At 48.9% G+C, this 22,979-nt stretch overlaps 12 non-coding genes across 12 annotated transcripts; 6 read left to right on the forward strand and 6 right to left on the reverse strand.

The window, feature by feature from the left end:
• Nucleotides 1–805: 805 nt before the first annotated feature.
• trnal-cag (transfer RNA leucine (anticodon CAG)) lies at nt 806–888 on the reverse strand. The gene has a single exon. It is a non-coding gene; the product is annotated as a tRNA-Leu (tRNA).
• A 1,172-nt stretch (nt 889–2,060) lies between these two features.
• Nucleotides 2,061–2,133, forward strand: trnak-cuu (transfer RNA lysine (anticodon CUU)). The gene has a single exon. It is a non-coding gene; the product is annotated as a tRNA-Lys (tRNA).
• Nucleotides 2,134–4,921: 2,788 nt separating this feature from the next.
• trnal-cag (transfer RNA leucine (anticodon CAG)) lies at nt 4,922–5,004 on the reverse strand. The gene has a single exon. It is a non-coding gene; the product is annotated as a tRNA-Leu (tRNA).
• Nucleotides 5,005–6,176: 1,172 nt separating this feature from the next.
• trnak-cuu (transfer RNA lysine (anticodon CUU)) lies at nt 6,177–6,249 on the forward strand. Its single transcript has one exon. It is a non-coding gene; the product is annotated as a tRNA-Lys (tRNA).
• Nucleotides 6,250–9,037: 2,788 nt separating this feature from the next.
• On the reverse strand, nt 9,038–9,120 carry trnal-caa (transfer RNA leucine (anticodon CAA)). Its single transcript has one exon. It is a non-coding gene; the product is annotated as a tRNA-Leu (tRNA).
• Nucleotides 9,121–10,292: 1,172 nt separating this feature from the next.
• On the forward strand, nt 10,293–10,365 carry trnak-cuu (transfer RNA lysine (anticodon CUU)). Its single transcript has one exon. It is a non-coding gene; the product is annotated as a tRNA-Lys (tRNA).
• A 2,788-nt stretch (nt 10,366–13,153) lies between these two features.
• Nucleotides 13,154–13,236, reverse strand: trnal-cag (transfer RNA leucine (anticodon CAG)). The gene has a single exon. It is a non-coding gene; the product is annotated as a tRNA-Leu (tRNA).
• A 1,172-nt stretch (nt 13,237–14,408) lies between these two features.
• On the forward strand, nt 14,409–14,481 carry trnak-cuu (transfer RNA lysine (anticodon CUU)). Its single transcript has one exon. It is a non-coding gene; the product is annotated as a tRNA-Lys (tRNA).
• A 2,788-nt stretch (nt 14,482–17,269) lies between these two features.
• Nucleotides 17,270–17,352, reverse strand: trnal-cag (transfer RNA leucine (anticodon CAG)). The gene has a single exon. It is a non-coding gene; the product is annotated as a tRNA-Leu (tRNA).
• Nucleotides 17,353–18,524: 1,172 nt separating this feature from the next.
• Nucleotides 18,525–18,597, forward strand: trnak-cuu (transfer RNA lysine (anticodon CUU)). Its single transcript has one exon. It is a non-coding gene; the product is annotated as a tRNA-Lys (tRNA).
• A 2,788-nt stretch (nt 18,598–21,385) lies between these two features.
• On the reverse strand, nt 21,386–21,468 carry trnal-cag (transfer RNA leucine (anticodon CAG)). Its single transcript has one exon. It is a non-coding gene; the product is annotated as a tRNA-Leu (tRNA).
• A 1,172-nt stretch (nt 21,469–22,640) lies between these two features.
• Nucleotides 22,641–22,713, forward strand: trnak-cuu (transfer RNA lysine (anticodon CUU)). Its single transcript has one exon. It is a non-coding gene; the product is annotated as a tRNA-Lys (tRNA).
• Nucleotides 22,714–22,979: the final 266 nt, after the last annotated feature.

Below are 22,979 nucleotides of genomic sequence, written 5' to 3' on the forward strand. Positions count from 1 at the left end.
CCCAGAAAAAGGCGGAGTGCTGTTTCTCTCTTCCTGCTTCTTGTACAAACGCTAAATCGCTTGGACCTGCTGCCTTGGAAGTAATGTCTTCAACATCCACCAGTGACATTTCACAGCTGGAAGCACACAGCCACGCTTTTGGCATTGGCATGTCTTGCGCCCTACTTCCAGCCTTTGAAGACCTAATTATTCAAACTGAAAGAACCGGCTGAATGAGTGTTTGCAGTGCACCAGGAGGAGCAGGGACCATAGCATTGGAGGGGTGAGGATGGCGCAGATGGAAACGTTTTCATGCGCTCCTCTGGGAGGAATGAAAAGAAAAGACGAAACCGGAAACAGTAGTAGCCGCAAGAGGAAGTGTCTTCAAGCGCCAAGCAAGCGCTCCTCGTTAGTATAGTGGTGCGTATCCCCGCCTGTCACGTGGGAGACCAGGGATGGATTGCTTGACGGCGAGCCAGGTTGCTTTTCTCCCATCAGATTCCAACCGCTAATGCTAACGCAGTGTGTGGGAGCTTACATGCTTTTCCTTTCCCGTCTTTTTCGGACGACTATTCCAAAGGGGTAACCTGAAGGAATAGGGGCCTGAAGACACGAGGCATTCTTAAACCAGCACTGGGCTGCACGGCCTTCTGTTGTGATCAGGTTATATTCGAGTCAAAAAGCCAGAGCATCCGCTTCCATCCTATGGAGCACGAGCTAAATCGGAAGAGGCAGGGGATACACCTACGCCTATCGGCGCACGTTCCCTGCGTCAGGCTGCTTCACCCATTTGCACCCGACTGGAGACGGCACTGAGCAAGCATTTTGTCAGGAGTGGGATTCGAACCCACGCCTCCAGGGGAGACTGCGACCTGAACGCATCGCCTTAGACCGCTCGGCCATCCTGATGCGGGCCCCCTGTCCCGGGGCGGTCTGATGAGCCACCGCGATCCCACTACGCTCCTCGAGTATCGCACTGTTATTAATACTACAGTGTGACTCCAGCATTAAAATGTTTGGAAAATGTGTCGGCTTTTATAATCCAGTGTAGAGCAGCATGTGATGATTTGTGCTACAACACCAAGCGCTCAAAGTGACGTCTGCGTTTGTCGTTGAAACTTTCAACTCTTTCATCACTTATGTAGGAAATAAAAAGAGCAGTTGTGCGCCACACGCAGAGAGGCCGTCAGCAGAGTGGCGCAGCGGAAGCGTGCTGGGCCCATAACCCAGAGGTCGATGGATCGAAACCATCCTCTGCTACATGTGTCCTATGCACGATTTCTTAGCATGCCATTGGGTTAGCAAAGTGCCTTCAAATAGTCTGCGTCTCCCTTTCTTTAAATTCTGTCCTGAGTTTCTCTCTCGTGTGTGTTTGTGCAAGCTTGACACTTGCGGGACTCTTTAATCTTCACCAATACGGAGATGACCAAATGTGTCTTCGGTTGTTCTGAGGTCTTTGATAGTTTCTTTGAAAGCTTCAACTGAACCTCGAAATCGAAGCAGTTATGTTTATATTGATTTCTCGCGTTAATCATTACGAACCAGGAACAGCCAGCACACTCGGTCGCATTAGTAATTATGTCACGTCTCTACTTAGCAGAGCATTCAAAGGCCCACTGGAAGTAGTAAAGCACTAAAACACTGCAAAACTGAACTCGGGAAAATCATACTGGGAGCTCTGAGCGATGTCTGCATCCAAGCCATCCAATACGGACTCTGAAACCTTGGAATATCAACACTATGATGCGCTACCTTTTACCTGGAGCAAAACGATGGAATTAGAAGAATGCTTACCGCAGGATACAACTGTGCCGCTGTTATTTGGAGCACGGTTTTCACTTGCATGAAAACTACAGCAGAACGTAGAAGGATGATCACTGAGGAGTCCACGCGGGCATGCTGAGGAGATTGTAGGTCGTACATTTCAATGATTACTGACATTTGCGCTGTTGGAGGTACAGTAATCAACAAAGAACAGGGTGTGCTACTCTCGAATCCGGTCAGCACATGATGAAAAGCCAGGAAGTATACCTTGTCAAATTGCCGTCAACAGGGACAAGTTAACCACCAGCTCCACCGGCGCCCGGCTAGCTCAGTCGGTAGAGCATGAGACTCTTAATCTCAGGGTCGTGGGTTCGAGCCCCACGTTGGGCGGTGCCCGTCTCCCTATTAACAAAGTTTCCCGCTCATCCTTGAACCTCTTACACCTCGATGGTACCGAGCACTGCGTTTTAATGCACAGGTGTGATCAAACCGAGATGAAAAGGGCGTATCTAGCTCCTTGCCCGAGAGATAAATCAAAGGTTCCGCAGATAATCCCTTGGCTCCGGTCACCCGGACGCAGATAGGAGCTGCAGCCATCATAACTTGTATGAAAACTAAGAAGAGCTCCTGTCTATTTACAGTTTCATTTACTCTAGCGTTTCCTTAAACATTGCGTGTACGAAGGCTAAGAAATTGGAGAGCTATTCTAATACAATAACTATTAGGAATCTTTTCGCCATAACAGTTTCACTGTGATTTTGCAGGTAACACGTACGTTGGGAAAACATTTTGAACGCGATCAATAACCGCACTGGAAAAATGTGGGAAAGAAAGGGCGAAAAGCGACTCTTCAACATGTGGAAATATCTTCCTGAGCGGAGCCCTCTTCTCGAAGCTCAACACTCTGCAAGAGTCACTTCTCCCAACTTGCGCCCGCAGGTTTCCGTAGTGTGCCTGCAAAGAGCCATCCGCTTGAGACAGGTGCACCTCCCGATTTCATTGAACTAAGCTAGATGCACAATTTCTAATGCAGCCTTCATCACAATAGACAGTTCATTTCTCGAAAGCTTGTCGTAAAAAAAGGAAACAAAGAACGAAAACGTATAGCTGACAATCTTCTGAAGATGCAGATTCAGCTTTGGGGAAATGGACATTTTATGTATGCAGATGCTTTTCAAGCGCTGGTTTTAGAACGTCGCTGTGCTTCCAGCATCCTTTTTAGCCTTCTAAACTGGCTACCGAGGTGCCGATCACATTGTAAAGCGGTTGAGAGGCCGGAGCTGCTCAAACCGCTCTTGCCGTTTCCCATCAATCAAAAGCACTATGTTGTTTCTTTGTATGGAAAGCTTTTCAAGTCTGGCATCGACACGCACCTTTCCTGAAACGTCCAAAGGGTGAATGCTTCGCAAAGAAATCCAGTCTACCTTCAGGGGGCATGATGTTGAAATCGGAATGAGCCCTGGGTGGGCTTGAAGCAGCAGCTGTTCAGTTAACAGCTGCACAGAAACGCACCCCGCTTGCTTTGTATCATTCGCAAGTTTCTGGTTAAAGAGTAAAAAAGGCTGGAATTCTTCTGCCAGCCGGCAGGATTTCTTCTGCACTCACCCAGAAAAGCCAAGAATTGTATTTCATCTTTCGCAAGCTGTATTTTCCAGGAGGAGAATGAATACTTGCATTAAACTGAATCAAGCCGACAGAGACGCACAGCCGTTGTTTTTCTCCATGGGAAGTTTTTCGTTAAGGAAAAACACCGTTGTCATTTTCTTGCCAGCCGGCGGTATTTCTTGTGCAGCGATGAGCCAGATTTGTATTTCGTATTTCGCAAGTTGTGTGAATTTCTTGAAGTTGAAAGTGAATTCGCTCCAGAAAAGAAATGTCCAGTCGCATGAAAGCCGTGGCTGTTTGTTAAACCGCAGGACCTGAGCTTGCGTTCTGTTTCTCATGGCGTTCGCAAAGGCGATTCCTGCCTTTAAAACTGCTGTGTCTGCGACTGAAAGTGGCGTGTGGCGCAGCTTCTAAAGTCTTGTTGACGCTCCTCGATGTTGCTTTCTCTCTGCCTAAGGAAGTTCGATTGTCGCGTCGGAACGGGGAGACCTAATCCTTCCAGCTTTAAGCCACCCTTCAGTCTTCTGAAGGGTGTCCGAGTGCTAGCATGTCATTTGGCTTTTTTTCTGGGGAAACGGAGAGCGACATTGAAAAAGGTTACCTCCGCCGCCTCGCCCTCCGTGTTAAATGATCGCAAGCCGGCGGCGGCGGCGCTCCCTGTAGTCGTGGCCGAGCGGTTAAGGCGATGGGCTAGAAAGCCATTGGGGTCTCCCCGCGTCGGCTCGAATCCTGCCGACTACGGCGCCCTTCTCCTGTCGCTTCGGCCTGCCCAGAAAAAGGCGGAGTGCTGTTTCTCTCTTCCTGCTTCTTGTACAAACGCTAAATCGCTTGGACCTGCTGCCTTGGAAGTAATGTCTTCAACATCCACCAGTGACATTTCACAGCTGGAAGCACACAGCCACGCTTTTGGCATTGGCATGTCTTGCGCCCTACTTCCAGCCTTTGAAGACCTAATTATTCAAACTGAAAGAACCGGCTGAATGAGTGTTTGCAGTGCACCAGGAGGAGCAGGGACCATAGCATTGGAGGGGTGAGGATGGCGCAGATGGAAACGTTTTCATGCGCTCCTCTGGGAGGAATGAAAAGAAAAGACGAAACCGGAAACAGTAGTAGCCGCAAGAGGAAGTGTCTTCAAGCGCCAAGCAAGCGCTCCTCGTTAGTATAGTGGTGCGTATCCCCGCCTGTCACGTGGGAGACCAGGGATGGATTGCTTGACGGCGAGCCAGGTTGCTTTTCTCCCATCAGATTCCAACCGCTAATGCTAACGCAGTGTGTGGGAGCTTACATGCTTTTCCTTTCCCGTCTTTTTCGGACGACTATTCCAAAGGGGTAACCTGAAGGAATAGGGGCCTGAAGACACGAGGCATTCTTAAAACAGCACTGGGCTGCACGGCCTTCTGTTGTGATCAGGTTATATTCGAGTCAAAAAGCCAGAGCATCCGCTTCCATCCTATGGAGCACGAGCTAAATCGGAAGAGGCAGGGGATACACCTACGCCTATCGGCGCACGTTCCCTGCGTCAGGCTGCTTCACCCATTTGCACCCGACTGGAGACGGCACTGAGCAAGCTTTTTGTCAGGAGTGGGATTCGAACCCACGCCTCCAGGGGAGACTGCGACCTGAACGCAGCGCCTTAGACCGCTCGGCCATCCTGACGCGGGCCCCCTGTCCCGGGGCGGTCTGATGAGCCACCGCGATCCCACTACGCTCCTCGAGTATCGCACTGTTATTAATACTACAGTGTGACTCCAGCATTAAAATGTTTGGAAAATGTGTCGGCTTTTATAATCCAGTGTAGAGCAGCATGTGATGATTTGTGCTACAACACCAAGCGCTCAAAGTGACGTCTGCGTTTGTCGTTGAAACTTTCAACTCTTTCATCACTTATGTAGGAAATAAAAAGAGCAGTTGTGCGCCACACGCAGAGAGGCCGTCAGCAGAGTGGCGCAGCGGAAGCGTGCTGGGCCCATAACCCAGAGGTCGATGGATCGAAACCATCCTCTGCTACATGTGTCCTATGCACGATTCATAAGCATGCCATTGGGTTAGCAAAGTGCCTTCAAATAGTCTGCGTCTCCCTTTCTTTAAATTCTGTCCTGAGTTTCTCTCTCGTGTGTGTTTGTGCAAGCTTGACACTTGCGGGACTCTTTAATCTTCACCAATACGGAGATGACCAAATGTGTCTTCGGTTGTTCTGAGGTCTTTGATAGTTTCTTTGAAAGCTTCAACTGAACCTCGAAATCGAAGCAGTTATGTTTATATTGATTTCTCGCGTTAATCATTACGAACCAGGAACAGCCAGCACACTCGGTCGCATTAGTAATTATGTCACGTCTCTACTTAGCAGAGCATTCAAAGGCCCACTGGAAGTAGTAAAGCACTAAAACACTGCAAAACTGAACTCGGGAAAATCATACTGGGAGCTCTGAGCGATGTCTGCATCCAAGCCATCCAATACGGACTCTGAAACCTTGGAATATCAACACTATGATGCGCTACCTTTTACCTGGAGCAAAACGATGGAATTAGAAGAATGCTTACCGCAGGATACAACTGTGCCGCTGTTAATTGGAGCACGGTTTTCACTTGCATGAAAACTACAGCAGAACGTAGAAGGATGATCACTGAGGAGTCCACGCGGGCATGCTGAGGAGATTGTAGGTCGTACATTTCAATGATTACTGACATTTGCGCTGTTGGAGGTACAGTAATCAACAAAGAACAGGGTGTGCTACTCTCGAATCCGGTCAGCACATGATGAAAAGCCAGGAAGTATACCTTGTCAAATTGCCGTCAACAGGGACAAGTTAACCACCAGCTCCACCGGCGCCCGGCTAGCTCAGTCGGTAGAGCATGAGACTCTTAATCTCAGGGTCGTGGGTTCGAGCCCCACGTTGGGCGGTGCCCGTCTCCCTATTAACAAAGTTTCCCGCTCATCCTTGAACCTCTTACACCTCGATGGTACCGAGCACTGCGTTTTAATGCACAGGTGTGATCAAACCGAGATGAAAAGGGCGTATCTAGCTCCTTGCCCGAGAGATAAATCAAAGGTTCCGCAGATAATCCCTTGGCTCCGGTCACCCGGACGCAGATAGGAGCTGCAGCCATCATAACTTGTATGAAAACTAAGAAGAGCTCCTGTCTATTTACAGTTTCATTTACTCTAGCGTTTCCTTAAACATTGCGTGTACGAAGGCTAAGAAATTGGAGAGCTATTCTAATACAATAACTATTAGGAATCTTTTCGCCATAACAGTTTCACTGTGATTTTGCAGGTAACACGTACGTTGGGAAAACATTTTGAACGCGATCAATAACCGCACTGGAAAAATGTGGGAAAGAAAGGGCGAAAAGCGACTCTTCAACATGTGGAAATATCTTCCTGAGCGGAGCCCTCTTCTCGAAGCTCAACACTCTGCAAGAGTCACTTCTCCCAACTTGCGCCCGCAGGTTTCCGTAGTGTGCCTGCAAAGAGCCATCCGCTTGAGACAGGTGCACCTCCCGATTTCATTGAACTAAGCTAGATGCACAATTTCTAATGCAGCCTTCATCACAATAGACAGTTCATTTCTCGAAAGCTTGTCGTAAAAAAAGGAAACAAAGAACGAAAACGTATAGCTGACAATCTTCTGAAGATGCAGATTCAGCTTTGGGGAAATGGACATTTTATGTATGCAGATGCTTTTCAAGCGCTGGTTTTAGAACGTCGCTGTGCTTCCAGCATCCTTTTTAGCCTTCTAAACTGGCTACCGAGGTGCCGATCACATTGTAAAGCGGTTGAGAGGCCGGAGCTGCTCAAACCGCTCTTGCCGTTTCCCATCAATCAAAAGCACTATGTTGTTTCTTTGTATGGAAAGCTTTTCAAGTCTGGCATCGACACGCACCTTTCCTGAAACGTCCAAAGGGTGAATGCTTCGCAAAGAAATCCAGTCTACCTTCAGGGGGCATGATGTTGAAATCGGAATGAGCCCTGGGTGGGCTTGAAGCAGCAGCTGTTCAGTTAACAGCTGCACAGAAACGCACCCCGCTTGCTTTGTATCATTCGCAAGTTTCTGGTTAAAGAGTAAAAAAGGCTGGAATTCTTCTGCCAGCCGGCAGGATTTCTTCTGCACTCACCCAGAAAAGCCAAGAATTGTATTTCATCTTTCGCAAGCTGTATTTTCCAGGAGGAGAATGAATACTTGCATTAAACTGAATCAAGCCGACAGAGACGCACAGCCGTTGTTTTTCTCCATGGGAAGTTTTTCGTTAAGGAAAAACACCGTTGTCATTTTCTTGCCAGCCGGCGGTATTTCTTGTGCAGCGATGAGCCAGATTTGTATTTCGTATTTCGCAAGTTGTGTGAATTTCTTGAAGTTGAAAGTGAATTCGCTCCAGAAAAGAAATGTCCAGTCGCATGAAAGCCGTGGCTGTTTGTTAAACCGCAGGACCTGAGCTTGCGTTCTGTTTCTCATGGCGTTCGCAAAGGCGATTCCTGCCTTTAAAACTGCTGTGTCTGCGACTGAAAGTGGCGTGTGGCGCAGCTTCTAAAGTCTTGTTGACGCTCCTCGATGTTGCTTTCTCTCTGCCTAAGGAAGTTCGATTGTCGCGTCGGAACGGGGAGACCTAATCCTTCCAGCTTTAAGCCACCCTTCAGTCTTCTGAAGGGTGTCCGAGTGCTAGCATGTCATTTGGCTTTTTTTCTGGGGAAACGGAGAGCGACATTGAAAAAGGTTACCTCCGCCGCCTCGCCCTCCGTGTTAAATGATCGCAAGCCGGCGGCGGCGGCGCTCCCTGTAGTCGTGGCCGAGCGGTTAAGGCGATGGGCTAGAAAGCCATTGGGGTCTCCCCGCGTCGGCTCGAATCCTGCCGACTACGGCGCCCTTCTCCTGTCGCTTCGGCCTGCCCAGAAAAAGGCGGAGTGCTGTTTCTCTCTTCCTGCTTCTTGTACAAACGCTAAATCGCTTGGACCTGCTGCCTTGGAAGTAATGTCTTCAACATCCACCAGTGACATTTCACAGCTGGAAGCACACAGCCACGCTTTTGGCATTGGCATGTCTTGCGCCCTACTTCCAGCCTTTGAAGACCTAATTATTCAAACTGAAAGAACCGGCTGAATGAGTGTTTGCAGTGCACCAGGAGGAGCAGGGACCATAGCATTGGAGGGGTGAGGATGGCGCAGATGGAAACGTTTTCATGCGCTCCTCTGGGAGGAATGAAAAGAAAAGACGAAACCGGAAACAGTAGTAGCCGCAAGAGGAAATGTCTTCAAGCGCCAAGCAAGCGCTCCTCGTTAGTATAGTGGTGCGTATCCCCGCCTGTCACGTGGGAGACCAGGGATGGATTGCTTGACGGCGAGCCAGGTTGCTTTTCTCCCATCAGATTCCAACCGCTAATGCTAACGCAGTGTGTGGGAGCTTACATGCTTTTCCTTTCCCGTCTTTTTCGGACGACTATTCCAAAGGGGTAACCTGAAGGAATAGGGGCCTGAAGACACGAGGCATTCTTAAAACAGCACTGGGCTGCACGGCCTTCTGTTGTGATCAGGTTATATTCGAGTCAAAAAGCCAGAGCATCCGCTTCCATCCTATGGAGCACGAGCTAAATCGGAAGAGGCAGGGGATACACCTACGCCTATCGGCGCACGTTCCCTGCGTCAGGCTGCTTCACCCATTTGCACCCGACTGGAGACGGCACTGAGCAAGCTTTTTGTCAGGAGTGGGATTCGAACCCACGCCTCCAGGGGAGACTGCGACTTGAACGCAGCGCCTTAGACCGCTCGGCCATCCTGACGCGGGCCCCCTGTCCCGGGGCGGTCTGATGAGCCACCGCGATCCCACTACGCTCCTCGAGTATCGCACTGTTATTAATACTACAGTGTGACTCCAGCATTAAAATGTTTGGAAAATGTGTCGGCTTTTATAATCCAGTGTAGAGCAGCATGTGATGATTTGTGCTACAACACCAAGCGCTCAAAGTGACGTCTGCGTTTGTCGTTGAAACTTTCAACTCTTTCATCACTTATGTAGGAAATAAAAAGAGCAGTTGTGCGCCACACGCAGAGAGGCCGTCAGCAGAGTGGCGCAGCGGAAGCGTGCTGGGCCCATAACCCAGAGGTCGATGGATCGAAACCATCCTCTGCTACATGTGTCCTATGCACGATTTCTTAGCATGCCATTGGGTTAGCAAAGTGCCTTCAAATAGTCTGCGTCTCCCTTTCTTTAAATTCTGTCCTGAGTTTCTCTCTCGTGTGTGTTTGTGCAAGCTTGACACTTGCGGGACTCTTTAATCTTCACCAATACGGAGATGACCAAATGTGTCTTCGGTTGTTCTGAGGTCTTTGATAGTTTCTTTGAAAGCTTCAACTGAACCTCGAAATCGAAGCAGTTATGTTTATATTGATTTCTCGCGTTAATCATTACGAACCAGGAACAGCCAGCACACTCGGTCGCATTAGTAATTATGTCACGTCTCTACTTAGCAGAGCATTCAAAGGCCCACTGGAAGTAGTAAAGCACTAAAACACTGCAAAACTGAACTCGGGAAAATCATACTGGGAGCTCTGAGCGATGTCTGCATCCAAGCCATCCAATACGGACTCTGAAACCTTGGAATATCAACACTATGATGCGCTACCTTTTACCTGGAGCAAAACGATGGAATTAGAAGAATGCTTACCGCAGGATACAACTGTGCCGCTGTTATTTGGAGCACGGTTTTCACTTGCATGAAAACTACAGCAGAACGTAGAAGGATGATCACTGAGGAGTCCACGCGGGCATGCTGAGGAGATTGTAGGTCGTACATTTCAATGATTACTGACATTTGCGCTGTTGGAGGTACAGTAATCAACAAAGAACAGGGTGTGCTACTCTCGAATCCGGTCAGCACATGATGAAAAGCCAGGAAGTATACCTTGTCAAATTGCCGTCAACAGGGACAAGTTAACCACCAGCTCCACCGGCGCCCGGCTAGCTCAGTCGGTAGAGCATGAGACTCTTAATCTCAGGGTCGTGGGTTCGAGCCCCACGTTGGGCGGTGCCCGTCTCCCTATTAACAAAGTTTCCCGCTCATCCTTGAACCTCTTACACCTCGATGGTACCGAGCACTGCGTTTTAATGCACAGGTGTGATCAAACCGAGATGAAAAGGGCGTATCTAGCTCCTTGCCCGAGAGATAAATCAAAGGTTCCGCAGATAATCCCTTGGCTCCGGTCACCCGGACGCAGATAGGAGCTGCAGCCATCATAACTTGTATGAAAACTAAGAAGAGCTCCTGTCTATTTACAGTTTCATTTACTCTAGCGTTTCCTTAAACATTGCGTGTACGAAGGCTAAGAAATTGGAGAGCTATTCTAATACAATAACTATTAGGAATCTTTTCGCCATAACAGTTTCACTGTGATTTTGCAGGTAACACGTACGTTGGGAAAACATTTTGAACGCGATCAATAACCGCACTGGAAAAATGTGGGAAAGAAAGGGCGAAAAGCGACTCTTCAACATGTGGAAATATCTTCCTGAGCGGAGCCCTCTTCTCGAAGCTCAACACTCTGCAAGAGTCACTTCTCCCAACTTGCGCCCGCAGGTTTCCGTAGTGTGCCTGCAAAGAGCCATCCGCTTGAGACAGGTGCACCTCCCGATTTCATTGAACTAAGCTAGATGCACAATTTCTAATGCAGCCTTCATCACAATAGACAGTTCATTTCTCGAAAGCTTGTCGTAAAAAAAGGAAACAAAGAACGAAAACGTATAGCTGACAATCTTCTGAAGATGCAGATTCAGCTTTGGGGAAATGGACATTTTATGTATGCAGATGCTTTTCAAGCGCTGGTTTTAGAACGTCGCTGTGCTTCCAGCATCCTTTTTAGCCTTCTAAACTGGCTACCGAGGTGCCGATCACATTGTAAAGCGGTTGAGAGGCCGGAGCTGCTCAAACCGCTCTTGCCGTTTCCCATCAATCAAAAGCACTATGTTGTTTCTTTGTATGGAAAGCTTTTCAAGTCTGGCATCGACACGCACCTTTCCTGAAACGTCCAAAGGGTGAATGCTTCGCAAAGAAATCCAGTCTACCTTCAGGGGGCATGATGTTGAAATCGGAATGAGCCCTGGGTGGGCTTGAAGCAGCAGCTGTTCAGTTAACAGCTGCACAGAAACGCACCCCGCTTGCTTTGTATCATTCGCAAGTTTCTGGTTAAAGAGTAAAAAAGGCTGGAATTCTTCTGCCAGCCGGCAGGATTTCTTCTGCACTCACCCAGAAAAGCCAAGAATTGTATTTCATCTTTCGCAAGCTGTATTTTCCAGGAGGAGAATGAATACTTGCATTAAACTGAATCAAGCCGACAGAGACGCACAGCCGTTGTTTTTCTCCATGGGAAGTTTTTCGTTAAGGAAAAACACCGTTGTCATTTTCTTGCCAGCCGGCGGTATTTCTTGTGCAGCGATGAGCCAGATTTGTATTTCGTATTTCGCAAGTTGTGTGAATTTCTTGAAGTTGAAAGTGAATTCGCTCCAGAAAAGAAATGTCCAGTCGCATGAAAGCCGTGGCTGTTTGTTAAACCGCAGGACCTGAGCTTGCGTTCTGTTTCTCATGGCGTTCGCAAAGGCGATTCCTGCCTTTAAAACTGCTGTGTCTGCGACTGAAAGTGGCGTGTGGCGCAGCTTCTAAAGTCTTGTTGACGCTCCTCGATGTTGCTTTCTCTCTGCCTAAGGAAGTTCGATTGTCGCGTCGGAACGGGGAGACCTAATCCTTCCAGCTTTAAGCCACCCTTCAGTCTTCTGAAGGGTGTCCGAGTCCTAGCATGTCATTTGGCTTTTTTTCTGGGGAAACGGAGAGCGACATTGAAAAAGGTTACCGCCGCCGCCTCGCCCTCCGTGTTAAATGATCGCAAGCCGGCGGCGGCGGCGCTCCCTGTAGTCGTGGCCGAGCGGTTAAGGCGATGGGCTAGAAAGCCATTGGGGTCTCCCCGCGTCGGCTCGAATCCTGCCCACTACGGCGCCCTTCTCCTGTCGCTTCGGCCTGCCCAGAAAAAGGCGGAGTGCCGTTTCTCTCTTCCTGCTTCTTGTACAAACGCTAAATCGCTTGGACCTGCTGCCTTGGAAGTAATGTCTTCAACATCCACCAGTGACATTTCACAGCTGGAAGCACACAGCCACGCTTTTGGCATTGGCATGTCTTGCGCCCTACTTCCAGCCTTTGAAGACCTAATTATTCAAACTGAAAGAACCGGCTGAATGAGTGTTTGCAGTGCACCAGGAGGAGCAGGGACCATAGCATTGGAGGGGTGAGGATGGCGCAGATGGAAACGTTTTCATGCGCTCCTCTGGGAGGAATGAAAAGAAAAGACGAAACCGGAAACAGTAGTAGCCGCAAGAGGAAGTGTCTTCAAGCGCCAAGCAAGCGCTCCTCGTTAGTATAGTGGTGCGTATCCCCGCCTGTCACGTGGGAGACCAGGGATGGATTGCTTGACGGCGAGCCAGGTTGCTTTTCTCCCATCAGATTCCAACCGCTAATGCTAACGCAGTGTGTGGGAGCTTACATGCTTTTCCTTTCCCGTCTTTTTCGGACGACTATTCCAAAGGGGTAACCTGAAGGAATAGGGGCCTGAAGACACGAGGCATTCTTAAACCAGCACTGGGCTGCACGGCCTTCTGTTGTGATCAGGTTATATTCGAGTCAAAAAGCCAGAGCATCCGCTTCCATCCTATGGAGCACGAGCTAAATCGGAAGAGGCAGGGGATACACCTATGCCTATCGGCGCACGTTCCCTGCGTCAGGCTGCTTCACCCATTTGCACCCGACTGGAGACGGCACTGAGCAAGCATTTTGTCAGGAGTGGGATTCGAACCCACGCCTCCAGGGGAGACTGCGACCTGAACGCAGCGCCTTAGACCGCTCGGCCATCCTGACGCGGGCCCCCTGTCCCGGGGCGGTCTGATGAGCCACCGCGATCCCACTACGCTCCTCGAGTATCGCACTGTTATTAATACTACAGTGTGACTCCAGCATTAAAATGTTTGGAAAATGTGTCGGCTTTTATAATCCAGTGTAGAGCAGCATGTGATGATTTGTGCTACAACACCAAGCGCTCAAAGTGACGTCTGCGTTTGTCGTTGAAACTTTCAACTCTTTCATCACTTATGTAGGAAATAAAAAGAGCAGTTGTGCGCCACACGCAGAGAGGCCGTCAGCAGAGTGGCGCAGCGGAAGCGTGCTGGGCCCATAACCCAGAGGTCGATGGATCGAAACCATCCTCTGCTACATGTGTCCTATGCACGATTCCTAAGCATGCCATTGGGTTAGCAAAGTGCCTTCAAATAGTCTGCGTCTCCCTTTCTTTAAATTCTGTCCTGAGTTTCTCTCTCGTGTGTGTTTGTGCAAGCTTGACACTTGCGGGACTCTTTAATCTTCACCAATACGGAGATGACCAAATGTGTCTTCGGTTGTTCTGAGGTCTTTGATAGTTTCTTTGAAAGCTTCAACTGAACCTCGAAATCGAAGCAGTTATGTTTATATTGATTTCTCGCGTTAATCATTACGAACCAGGAACAGCCAGCACACTCGGTCGCATTAGTAATTATGTCACGTCTCTACTTAGCAGAGCATTCAAAGGCCCACTGGAAGTAGTAAAGCACTAAAACACTGCAAAACTGAACTCGGGAAAATCATACTGGGAGCTCTGAGCTATGTCTGCATCCAAGCCATCCAATACGGACTCTGAAACCTTGGAATATCAACACTATGATGCGCTACCTTTTACCTGGAGCAAAACGATGGAATTAGAAGAATGCTTACCGCAGGATACAACTGTGCCGCTGTTATTTGGAGCACGGTTTTCACTTGCATGAAAACTACAGCAGAACGTAGAAGGATGATCACTGAGGAGTCCACGCGGGCATGCTGAGGAGATTGTAGGTCGTACATTTCAATGATTACTGACATTTGCGCTGTTGGAGGTACAGTAATCAACAAAGAACAGGGTGTGCTACTCTCGAATCCGGTCAGCACATGATGAAAAGCCAGGAAGTATACCTTGTCAAATTGCCGTCAACAGGGACAAGTTAACCACCAGCTCCACCGGCGCCCGGCTAGCTCAGTCGGTAGAGCATGAGACTCTTAATCTCAGGGTCGTGGGTTCGAGCCCCACGTTGGGCGGTGCCCGTCTCCCTATTAACAAAGTTTCCCGCTCATCCTTGAACCTCTTACACCTCGATGGTACCGAGCACTGCGTTTTAATGCACAGGTGTGATCAAACCGAGATGAAAAGGGCGTATCTAGCTCCTTGCCCGAGAGATAAATCAAAGGTTCCGCAGATAATCCCTTGGCTCCGGTCACCCGGACGCAGATAGGAGCTGCAGCCATCATAACTTGTATGAAAACTAAGAAGAGCTCCTGTCTATTTACAGTTTCATTTACTCTAGCGTTTCCTTAAACATTGCGTGTACGAAGGCTAAGAAATTGGAGAGCTATTCTAATACAATAACTATTAGGAATCTTTTCGGCATAACAGTTTCACTGTGATTTTGCAGGTAACACGTACGTTGGGAAAACATTTTGAACGCGATCAATAACCGCACTGGAAAAATGTGGGAAAGAAAGGGCGAAAAGCGACTCTTCAACATGTGGAAATATCTTCCTGAGCGGAGCCCTCTTCTCGAAGCTCAACACTCTGCAAGAGTCACTTCTCCCAACTTGCGCCCGCAGGTTTCCGTAGTGTGCCTGCAAAGAGCCATCCGCTTGAGACAGGTGCACCTCCCGATTTCATTGAACTAAGCTAGATGCACAATTTCTAATGCAGCCTTCATCACAATAGACAGTTCATTTCTCGAAAGCTTGTCGTAAAAAAAGGAAACAAAGAACGAAAACGTATAGCTGACAATCTTCTGAAGATGCAGATTCAGCTTTGGGGAAATGGACATTTTATGTATGCAGATGCTTTTCAAGCGCTGGTTTTAGAACGTCGCTGTGCTTCCAGCATCCTTTTTAGCCTTCTAAACTGGCTACCGAGGTGCCGATCACATTGTAAAGCGGTTGAGAGGCCGGAGCTGCTCAAACCGCTCTTGCCGTTTCCCATCAATCAAAAGCACTATGTTGTTTCTTTGTATGGAAAGCTTTTCAAGTCTGGCATCGACACGCACCTTTCCTGAAACGTCCAAAGGGTGAATGCTTCGCAAAGAAATCCAGTCTACCTTCAGGGGGCATGATGTTGAAATCGGAATGAGCCCTGGGTGGGCTTGAAGCAGCAGCTGTTCAGTTAACAGCTGCACAGAAACGCACCCCGCTTGCTTTGTATCATTCGCAAGTTTCTGGTTAAAGAGTAAAAAAGGCTGGAATTCTTCTGCCAGCCGGCAGGATTTCTTCTGCACTCACCCAGAAAAGCCAAGAATTGTATTTCATCTTTCGCAAGCTGTATTTTCCAGGAGGAGAATGAATACTTGCATTAAACTGAATCAAGCCGACAGAGACGCACAGCCGTTGTTTTTCTCCATGGGAAGTTTTTCGTTAAGGAAAAACACCGTTGTCATTTTCTTGCCAGCCGGCGGTATTTCTTGTGCAGCGATGAGCCAGATTTGTATTTCGTATTTCGCAAGTTGTGTGAATTTCTTGAAGTTGAAAGTGAATTCGCTCCAGAAAAGAAATGTCCAGTCGCATGAAAGCCGTGGCTGTTTGTTAAACCGCAGGACCTGAGCTTGCGTTCTGTTTCTCATGGCGTTCGCAAAGGCGATTCCTGCCTTTAAAACTGCTGTGTCTGCGACTGAAAGTGGCGTGTGGCGCAGCTTCTAAAGTCTTGTTGACGCTCCTCGATGTTGCTTTCTCTCTGCCTAAGGAAGTTCGATTGTCGCGTCGGAACGGGGAGACCTAATCCTTCCAGCTTTAAGCCACCCTTCAGTCTTCTGAAGGGTGTCCGAGTCCTAGCATGTCATTTGGCTTTTTTTCTGGGGAAACGGAGAGCGACATTGAAAAAGGTTACCGCCGCCACCTCGCCCTCCGTGTTAAATGATCGCAAGCCGGCGGCGGCGGCGCTCCCTGTAGTCGTGGCCGAGCGGTTAAGGCGATGGGCTAGAAAGCCATTGGGGTCTCCCCGCGTCGGCTCGAATCCTGCCCACTACGGCGCCCTTCTCCTGTCGCTTCGGCCTGCCCAGAAAAAGGCGGAGTGCCGTTTCTCTCTTCCTGCTTCTTGTACAAACGCTAAATCGCTTGGACCTGCTGCCTTGGAAGTAATGTCTTCAACATCCACCAGTGACATTTCACAGCTGGAAGCACACAGCCACGCTTTTGGCATTGGCATGTCTTGCGCCCTACTTCCAGCCTTTGAAGACCTAATTATTCAAACTGAAAGAACCGGCTGAATGAGTGTTTGCAGTGCACCAGGAGGAGCAGGGACCATAGCATTGGAGGGGTGAGGATGGCGCAGATGGAAACGTTTTCATGCGCTCCTCTGGGAGGAATGAAAAGAAAAGACGAAACCGGAAACAGTAGTAGCCGCAAGAGGAAGTGTCTTCAAGCGCCAAGCAAGCGCTCCTCGTTAGTATAGTGGTGCGTATCCCCGCCTGTCACGTGGGAGACCAGGGATGGATTGCTTGACGGCGAGCCAGGTTGCTTTTCTCCCATCAGATTCCAACCGCTAATGCTAACGCAGTGTGTGGGAGCTTACATGCTTTTCCTTTCCCGTCTTTTTCGGACGACTATTCCAAAGGGGTAACCTGAAGGAATAGGGGCCTGAAGACACGAGGCATTCTTAAAACAGCACTGGGCTGCACGGCCTTCTGTTGTGATCAGGTTATATTCGAGTCAAAAAGCCAGAGCATCCGCTTCCATCCTATGGAGCACGAGCTAAATCGGAAGAGGCAGGGGATACACCTACGCCTATCGGCGCACGTTCCCTGCGTCAGGCTGCTTCACCCATTTGCACCCGACTGGAGACGGCACTGAGCAAGCTTTTTGTCAGGAGTGGGATTCGAACCCACGCCTCCAGGGGAGACTGCGACCTGAACGCAGCGCCTTAGACCGCTCGGCCATCCTGACGCGGGCCCCCTGTCCCAGGGCGGTCTGATGAGCCACCGCGATCCCACTACGCTCCTCGAGTATCGCACTGTTATTAATACTACAGTGTGACTCCAGCATTAAAATGTTTGGAAAATGTGTCGGCTTTTATAATCCAGTGTAGAGCAGCATGTGATGATTTGTGCTACAACACCAAGCGCTCAAAGTGACGTCTGCGTTTGTCGTTGAAACTTTCAACTCTTTCATCACTTATGTAGGAAATAAAAAGAGCAGTTGTGCGCCACACGCAGAGAGGCCGTCAGCAGAGTGGCGCAGCGGAAGCGTGCTGGGCCCATAACCCAGAGGTCGATGGATCGAAACCATCCTCTGCTACATGTTTCCTATGCACGATTCATAAGCATGCCATTGGGTTAGCAAAGTGCCTTCAAATAGTCTGCGTCTCCCTTTCTTTAAATTCTGTCCTGAGTTTCTCTCTCGTGTGTGTTTGTGCAAGCTTGACACTTGCGGGACTCTTTAATCTTCACCAATACGGAGATGACCAAATGTGTCTTCGGTTGTTCTGAGGTCTTTGATAGTTTCTTTGAAAGCTTCAACTGAACCTCGAAATCGAAGCAGTTATGTTTATATTGATTTCTCGCGTTAATCATTACGAACCAGGAACAGCCAGCACACTCGGTCGCATTAGTAATTATGTCACGTCTCTACTTAGCAGAGCATTCAAAGGCCCACTGGAAGTAGTAAAGCACTAAAACACTGCAAAACTGAACTCGGGAAAATCATACTGGGAGCTCTGAGTGATGTCTGCATCCAAGCCATCCAATACGGACTCTGAAACCTTGGAATATCAACACTATGATGCGCTACCTTTTACCTGGAGCAAAACGATGGAATTAGAAGAATGCTTACCGCAGGATACAACTGTGCCGCTGTTATTTGGAGCACGGTTTTCACTTGCATGAAAACTACAGCAGAACGTAGAAGGATGATCACTGAGGAGTCCACGCGGGCATGCTGAGGAGATTGTAGGTCGTACATTTCAATGATTACTGACATTTGCGCTGCTGGAGGTACAGTAATCAACAAAGAACAGGGTGTGCTACTCTCGAATCCGGTCAGCACATGATGAAAAGCCAGGAAGTATACCTTGTCAAATTGCCGTCAACAGGGACAAGTTAACCACCAGCTCCACTGGCGCCCGGCTAGCTCAGTCGGTAGAGCATGAGACTCTTAATCTCAGGGTCGTGGGTTCGAGCCCCACGTTGGGCGGTGCCCGTCTCCTTATTAACAAAGTTTCCCGCTCATCCTTGAACCTCTTACACCTCGATGGTACCGAGCACTGCGTTTTAATGCACAGGTGTGATCAAACCGAGATGAAAAGGGCGTATCTAGCTCCTTGCCCGAGAGATAAATCAAAGGTTCCGCAGATAATCCCTTGGCTCCGGTCACCCGGACGCAGATAGGAGCTGCAGCCATCATAACTTGTATGAAAACTAAGAAGAGCTCCTGTCTATTTACAGTTTCATTTACTCTAGCGTTTCCTTAAACATTGCGTGTACGAAGGCTAAGAAATTGGAGAGCTATTCTAATACAATAACTATTAGGAATCTTTTCGCCATAACAGTTTCACTGTGATTTTGCAGGTAACACGTACGTTGGGAAAACATTTTGAACGCGATCAATAACCGCACTGGAAAAATGTGGGAAAGAAAGGGCAAAAAGCGACTCTTCAACATGTGGAAATATCTTCCTGAGCGGAGCCCTCTTCTCGAAGCTCAACACTCTGCAAGAGTCACTTCTCCCAACTTGCGCCCGCAGGTTTCCGTAGTGTGCCTGCAAAGAGCCATCCGCTTGAGACAGGTGCACCTCCCGATTTCATTGAACTAAGCTAGATGCACAATTTCTAATGCAGCCTTCATCACAATAGACAGTTCATTTCTCGAAAGCTTGTCGTAAAAAAAGGAAACAAAGAACGAAAACGTATAGCTGACAATCTTCTGAAGATGCAGATTCAGCTTTGGGGAAATGGACATTTTATGTATGCAGATGCTTTTCAAGCGCTGGTTTTAGAACGTCGCTGTGCTTCCAGCATCCTTTTCAGCCTTCTAAACTGGCTACCGAGGTGCCGATCACATTGTAAAGCGGTTGAGAGGCCGGAGCTGCTCAAACCGCTCTTGCCGTTTCCCATCAATCAAAAGCACTATGTTGTTTCTTTGTATGGAAAGCTTTTCAAGTCTGGCATCGACACGCACCTTTCCTGAAACGTCCAAAAGGTGAATGCTTCGCAAAGAAATCCAGTCTACCTTCAGGGGGCATGATGTTGAAATCGGAATGAGCCCTGGGTGGGCTTGAAGCAGCAGCTGTTCAGTTAACAGCTGCACAGAAACGCACCCCGCTTGCTTTGTATCATTCGCAAGTTTCTGGTTAAAGAGTAAAAAAGGCTGGAATTCTTCTGCCAGCCGGCAGGATTTCTTCTGCACTCACCCAGAAAAGCCAAGAATTGTATTTCATCTTTCGCAAGCTGTATTTTCCAGGAGGAGAATGAATACTTGCATTAAACTGAATCAAGCCGACAGAGACGCACAGCCGTTGTTTTTCTCCATGGGAAGTTTTTCGTTAAGGAAAAACACCGTTGTCATTTTCTTGCCAGCCGGCGGTATTTCTTGTGCAGCGATGAGCCAGATTTGTATTTCGTATTTCGCAAGTTGTGTGAATTTCTTGAAGTTGAAAGTGAATTCGCTCCAGAAAAGAAATGTCCAGTCGCATGAAAGCCGTGGCTGTTTGTTAAACCGCAGGACCTGAGCTTGCGTTCTGTTTCTCATGGCGTTCGCAAAGGCGATTCCTGCCTTTAAAACTGCTGTGTCTGCGACTGAAAGTGGCGTGTGGCGCAGCTTCTAAAGTCTTGTTGACGCTCCTCGATGTTGCTTTCTCTCTGCCTAAGGAAGTTCGATTGTCGCGTCGGAACGGGGAGACCTAATCCTTCCAGCTTTAAGCCACCCTTCAGTCTTCTGAAGGGTGTCCGAGTGCTAGCATGTCATTTGGCTTTTTTTCTGGGGAAACGGAGAGCGACATTGAAAAAGGTTACCGCCGCCGCCTCGCCCTCCGTGTTAAATGATCGCAAGCCGGCGGCGGCGGCGCTCCCTGTAGTCGTGGCCGAGCGGTTAAGGCGATGGGCTAGAAAGCCATTGGGGTCTCCCCGCGTCGGCTCGAATCCTGCCGACTACGGCGCCCTTCTCCTGTCGCTTCGGCCTGCCCAGAAAAAGGCGGAGTGCCGTTTCTCTCTTCCTGCTTCTTGTACAAACGCTAAATCGCTTGGACCTGCTGCCTTGGAAGTAATGTCTTCAACATCCACCAGTGACATTTCACAGCTGGAAGCACACAGCCACGCTTTTGGCATTGGCATGTCTTGCGCCCTACTTCCAGCCTTTGAAGACCTAATTATTCAAACTGAAAGAACCGGCTGAATGAGTGTTTGCAGTGCACCAGGAGGAGCAGGGACCATAGCATTGGAGGGGTGAGGATGGCGCAGATGGAAACGTTTTCATGCGCTCCTCTGGGAGGAATGAAAAGAAAAGACGAAACCGGAAACAGTAGTAGCCGCAAGAGGAAGTGTCTTCAAGCGCCAAGCAAGCGCTCCTCGTTAGTATAGTGGTGCGTATCCCCGCCTGTCACGTGGGAGACCAGGGATGGATTGCTTGACGGCGAGCCAGGTTGCTTTTCTCCCATCAGATTCCAACCGCTAATGCTAACGCAGTGTGTGGGAGCTTACATGCTTTTCCTTTCCCGTCTTTTTCGGACGACTATTCCAAAGGGGTAACCTGAAGGAATAGGGGCCTGAAGACACGAGGCATTCTTAAACCAGCACTGGGCTGCACGGCCTTCTGTTGTGATCAGGTTATATTCGAGTCAAAAAGCCAGAGCATCCGCTTCCATCCTATGGAGCACGAGCTAAATCGGAAGAGGCAGGGGATACACCTACGCCTATCGGCGCACGTTCCCTGCGTCAGGCTGCTTCACCCATTTGCACCCGACTGGAGACGGCACTGAGCAAGCTTTTTGTCAGGAGTGGGATTCGAACCCACGCCTCCAGGGGAGACTGCGACCTGAACGCAGCGCCTTAGACCGCTCGGCCATCCTGACGCGGGCCCCCTGTCCCGGGGCGGTCTGATGAGCCACCGCGATCCCACTACGCTCCTCGAGTATCGCACTGTTATTAATACTACAGTGTGACTCCAGCATTAAAATGTTTGGAAAATGTGTCGGCTTTTATAATCCAGTGTAGAGCAGCATGTGATGATTTGTGCTACAACACCAAGCGCTCAAAGTGACGTCTGCGTTTGTCGTTGAAACTTTCAACTCTTTCATCACTTATGTAGGAAATAAAAAGAGCAGTTGTGCGCCACACGCAGAGAGGCCGTCAGCAGAGTGGCGCAGCGGAAGCGTGCTGGGCCCATAACCCAGAGGTCGATGGATCGAAACCATCCTCTGCTACATGTGTCCTATGCACGATTCCTAAGCATGCCATTGGGTTAGCAAAGTGCCTTCAAATAGTCTGCGTCTCCCTTTCTTTAAATTCTGTCCTGAGTTTCTCTCTCGTGTGTGTTTGTGCAAGCTTGACACTTGCGGGACTCTTTAATCTTCACCAATACGGAGATGACCAAATGTGTCTTCGGTTGTTCTGAGGTCTTTGATAGTTTCTTTGAAAGCTTCAACTGAACCTCGAAATCGAAGCAGTTATGTTTATATTGATTTCTCGCGTTAATCATTACGAACCAGGAACAGCCAGCACACTCGGTCGCATTAGTAATTATGTCACGTCTCTACTTAGCAGAGCATTCAAAGGCCCACTGGAAGTAGTAAAGCACTAAAACACTGCAAAACTGAACTCGGGAAAATCATACTGGGAGCTCTGAGTGATGTCTGCATCCAAGCCATCCAATACGGACTCTGAAACCTTGGAATATCAACACTATGATGCGCTACCTTTTACCTGGAGCAAAACGATGGAATTAGAAGAATGCTTACCGCAGGATACAACTGTGCCGCTGTTATTTGGAGCACGGTTTTCACTTGCATGAAAACTACAGCAGAACGTAGAAGGATGATCACTGAGGAGTCCACGCGGGCATGCTGAGGAGATTGTAGGTCGTACATTTCAATGATTACTGACATTTGCGCTGCTGGAGGTACAGTAATCAACAAAGAACAGGGTGTGCTACTCTCGAATCCGGTCAGCACATGATGAAAAGCCAGGAAGTATACCTTGTCAAATTGCCGTCAACAGGGACAAGTTAACCACCAGCTCCACCGGCGCCCGGCTAGCTCAGTCGGTAGAGCATGAGACTCTTAATCTCAGGGTCGTGGGTTCGAGCCCCACGTTGGGCGGTGCCCGTCTCCTTATTAACAAAGTTTCCCGCTCATCCTTGAACCTCTTACACCTCGATGGTACCGAGCACTGCGTTTTAATGCACAGGTGTGATCAAACCGAGATGAAAAGGGCGTATCTAGCTCCTTGCCCGAGAGATAAATCAAAGGTTCCGCAGATAATCCCTTGGCTCCGGTCACCCGGACGCAGATAGGAGCTGCAGCCATCATAACTTGTATGAAAACTAAGAAGAGCTCCTGTCTATTTACAGTTTCATTTACTCTAG

The sequence above is a fragment of the Lepisosteus platostomus genome, chromosome 26, assembly GCF_059453375.1.
Source record: "Lepisosteus platostomus isolate fLepPlt1 chromosome 26, fLepPlt1.hap1, whole genome shotgun sequence".
NCBI classification, from domain to species: Eukaryota; Metazoa; Chordata; class Actinopteri; order Semionotiformes; family Lepisosteidae; genus Lepisosteus; species Lepisosteus platostomus.